Source organism: Hylobates moloch, unplaced genomic scaffold (assembly GCF_009828535.3).
Source record: "Hylobates moloch isolate HMO894 unplaced genomic scaffold, HMol_V3 SCAFFOLD_3, whole genome shotgun sequence".
Classification (NCBI taxonomy): Eukaryota; Metazoa; Chordata; class Mammalia; order Primates; family Hylobatidae; genus Hylobates; species Hylobates moloch.
Window position 1 is genome coordinate 146,233,085 of NW_026652278.1, and position 4,547 is coordinate 146,237,631.

Below are 4,547 nucleotides of genomic sequence, written 5' to 3' on the forward strand. Positions count from 1 at the left end.
ACATTTTTGCATGAGATCAATATTTTTTCTTCCATTCATCTATGAGCACCCATCATGGGCCAGGCACTGTGTTAGAGCAGCTGTTACAGAGCAGATCAGACATATAAGGGAGGTGAATAGCTCATTCTAGACCTTTAGGTCTCTGTCCAAATAGCCCTTCTCAGGCCTACCCTGACTACTCAATCAAAATGTATTTCCACAGCAATTGTTACGTCAGCCCTTGTAAACTTCCTTTGCAGGACGTATCACGACTTGTTTGCATTTCTACTTATTCATTAGATCTCTGTCCTCACAGTGTAAGCTTAATGAAGACAGGCTGTTCATACATCTTGTTCGTATTAGTATCTTCAGTATCTAAAACATAGTAAATGCTCAATAAATAAAATAAATAAAAAAGACATGTATTACTTTAGGGAGCATGATCTTCAGTAACAGATAAATTCTGAAATCTTGGTGGCTTAAAATAAATAGACACTTTTTCTTCCAATGGCATAAAGCACAATCGGAGTGAAACAATCAGCAAATCTGTAAGAAATGAATCATGTAGACCCATCTAGATGCAATAGTACATGCTAACACATGTGATAGAGGTATATATTAAGAACTGAGGAGGCAGGGATGGACCAGCTACCTCTACTTAGCAGAGAACAGCCAACATTTGACTTGGGTATTAAATAACAAATTAGAGTTTCCTAGGAAAACAGCATTCAACATAGAGCACAAAGCTGAAAATGATCTAAAGGGCTTAAAAGTGTGACTAAAATCTACAAAATAAAGGACTTGTGTATGTTACATTTTTATTAACTATAGTCAGACATCACGTTGTACCACACAAACATATTTAATTATTATTAGTCAATTAAAATTTTAAAAAAGAATAAAAATACAAACTCTCTTCAACACCAAAAGATATTTTAGAAAAAAAGCAAACAGACAGCATAGTAAATCATGTAATAAAAAAAGAGAAGGATTTATAGTCCTAGCATCTCAAGCCTGAAACAGAGCCATGCATGGGATTGGTGCCCTTTTAAAAGAGGCCTGAGAGAAACACCTCGATGCTTCCTCCATGTGAGGTTAAAATGAGAAGAAGGCTGTCTATAAGGAAGCAGGCTCTCACCAGACAAGAAATCTGCTGGCATCTTGATCTTGGACTTTCCAGCCTCCAGAACTGTGAACAACAAATCTCTGTTGTTTATAAGCCACATAGTCTATGGTCACGAGGCCTGCTTGTGGTTTGAATCACTCCCAAATTACTGCTATTGAGCTTACCAGAATCTATTTCACATTTTGTTTTCCTTTAAAATAACAGTAATAAATCTCTCCTTGTAATTATTGCAATCCCATCTTTTTTGCCTATATGTGACATAGACCTGCAAATCTGCATTATGGTGGGAAGATCCATTGGAGAGTCACAGGAAGCATTTCTGGCTAGGTTTTGGTTCTCAGGGTTTGTTTGAAAGCTGCTGGCTACCTGAGAGAGAAGAAGGCGAAAGGAGGGTCATGAAGGTCATGGCATGAAGAAAACAGCAGTAGTAGTAATGAAGAAAGGACAGGGGACACTTCTCCTAGGACCCCCGGTTTTTTAGGGGTAAGTGGTAAAATCCTACCCACAAGCAGAGAATGCGCAGATAATCTTCAGAGAGCAGCTCTGTAGAGGGCGTAATCACATGTCTGAGAGAGGATGCCAACCTGCCCTTGTCCACTTCTGGCTATGAGTGGATAAAATGGATTGCCAATACTTTGAATGATAACTGGGATTCTGCAGAATCTATAGCTTGTCATATCTGCAGATTAAATACATGCATTTTTTTCTGTTGAGTAAACCTCAGTCTGTATCAATATCTTGAGCATGCATTTAATTGAGGAACGTTAGTCTTCCCATGGTAGTATGTTTTGTCCTAGTTGAGAAGAAATACACTCAAACTGTGACCGTGTGTTAGAAGTGATCCATCATGTTATACATATATCAAACAAAATCCCAATGACTGAAGTACCATTAGCATAAAATAAGCAGCCCATCTGTAGGTATTTTGGAATGCATACTTTTCACTCATTTGCTTATTCATTTAATTATTTTTTTCAGATTCTACTCATGTGTCATTTTTTTGTTCTGTTCAGAACTTTGCCAGGTTAAAAAAAAAATAAGAAGTGGCCCTTGAAGTAGATTCAGTCTAATGGTTTTGAGACACTTATTGACCCTTATAGAGTCAATCATTAAAAAGTATTGTAGCCAGAATATATTTGTGAGCATGTGAAGTACTAGTGCAGAAGGAATTTCAGTGTCCTTCTTACAGCAAATAGTGTGCTGTGCTCCTCTAGCACCAAAAACTTCCACAAGGGAGGGTATGATAGCTTGGATATCTGACCTTCCAAACCTCAAGTTGAAATCTGATCCCCAGGTTTGGAGGTGGGGCCTAATGGGGGGTGTTTGGATCATAGGGGCAAATCCCTCATGAATGCCTTGGTAATGAGTTGAACTCTTGTTCTGTTAGTTCCCATGAGGGATGATCGTTAAAAAGAGCTTGGCACCTCCCTCCACACCCATCTTTCTACTCTCTTGCCATGTGATCTCTGCCCACACTGACTTCCCTTTGCCTTCTGCTATAAGCGGAAGCAGCCTGAGGCCCCCACTGGAAGCAGATGCCAGCACCCATGCTTCTTGTACAGCCTGCAGAGTCATGAGCTGCATAAACCTCTTTTCCTTATAAATTGCCCAACCCCATGTGTACCTTTATAGCAATGCAAAACAGAGGGTATACCATGAGTGTTGTGAGGTCTCAGTGACTCATATGATCTAGTCAATTTTGGATTTCCAGAGAGATCTTTTTTTTTTAAAAAAAAGTTCCATTGAAAATAGATGGTAATGCTATATATTAGTGTAATGTAAAACTAAGCAAGTATTTTTACAATTTCAAAGTGTCCTTAAATTCAATAAATTTACAATTAATGTAGTGAGTGTGTTTATTGAGGCAAACACTCATAATGCTATTTTCAAAATAATATGAAAGGAGTGTCACAACTGATTCAGCAAAATATGCCAGTTACCAAACAACTTGTTTTCCATTCTAAATAGGTTCACTATAAAGTCCAGAAATTTTAATGGACTTTGGTATTTGATAGCCTTTGACCAAATAGAACCCTCTTGTATAGTGTATAGTGACATTTCTTTCAGACAGCAAGAGAGATTTTTTAAAATAATAAGAAAACAGCTCTGTGACTTAAAGTAAATCTTAGAGCAACTCACTTTTCATTCTTGTCTGATCATTGACAGTATTAGCAAGCCATCCCTCCTGCTCCATGTGATACATCCAACAACACAGAGAAGTGTTCTGCAACAGCCACTCAGTGCGCACAATTTTAATTCAACATTGAGTGTCATAGACCTTGTTGCTCTCAATTAATGTCTCTCCTTTTAATTTTGCTTTCATGATTGGTCTGAAACTTAGTACTACTTAATTACCATGATCTTTGGTTTCCCTTCAAGATTTCAATTTTAGATTTCCCTGTGAATTTGCCTCCTTTGGCCACCTCAGGCTAAGTTAAGTTCCATCTGAACGTCTCTACCTCTGAAAGAACCTCTCTTTACTACCTTCTCATATTTTTCATTCTGTCGGCAGATTCTGGGCAAAATTATTCTTTTTACAGCATAATTTCACATAGCTAGTGTGTGGAACATTACCTGTTTCATTCGCCTTAGGAATTTTAGGTTTCCTAATTATGGAAATAAAAAAATGAGTTAATTAAGTGATATTTAAAATACAATTATTTTAAAAAAGGAGAAAACATTAGGACTTGTAACTTTAGGACAGAAGCTTGATAAACATGGAAGACCACCATAATTTTTCAGGATACAATGGCCCTGAAGTATATGTCTCTTGAAGTTCTTAGATAACTCCGATGTAAACCAGCATACAGCGTCTGATTATTTCCCAGGTACATCAGGGATCTGAGCAAATTACCTTCCACACAAGAAGTAAAATTATTGCAAAATTGTGACCTCTGCTTGCTCATGCTGGGCTATTTCTTGTTGCTATCAAGGAAGTTATATCAAATATATGTCAAAGTTACTGGATTGAGAGGAATTGGTATGAAATACGATCTGAGGACCATGAGAGATTTATCAATGTCTTCACGTTACCTCAATCTTTTGTGAGCTCTTGCAGGTCAAGAGATGGAAGCAGGGGAAATTATAGCTGCATGGTCACAGGTATCATTACTCCTCCTTCTTTTGCACACAATGGGTCTCCTTGGCAACACATTTTCTCTCTTGCCTTTGAAAATGGTTATAAAGTAGAAACAATTTGGGTTGTTTTAGCAATGAAGCTGACTAAAACCAAGGCCAGGAAATAATTGTTTTTCTCTCCAGTAGAAAAAGAGCTCTCCCATGAATATAAGTTAGTCATGAGTTAGGCATTTTACTCATACTTGATGCATCCTGTGTTTTCACAGGACCTTTATGCTGGCATCCCATAAACTGGGTTTGAATATACCTTGGAAACCCAAGTGACCGTTGCCAGGAAATCCAAGTGACTGCTGCCAGGAAAAGA

At 37.8% G+C, this 4,547-nt stretch overlaps 1 long non-coding RNA gene across 1 annotated transcript; it reads right to left on the reverse strand.

Annotated features, from left to right (window-relative positions):
- Positions 1–216: 216 nt before the first annotated feature.
- On the reverse strand, positions 217–3,712 carry LOC131383027 (uncharacterized). The gene is made up of 3 exons (XR_009212710.1): positions 3,680–3,712; positions 1,371–1,471; positions 217–354 (listed from the first exon to the last, which is right to left on the reverse strand). It is a non-coding gene; the product is annotated as an uncharacterized LOC131383027 (long non-coding RNA).
- Between the last annotated feature and the right edge of the window lie 835 nt (positions 3,713–4,547).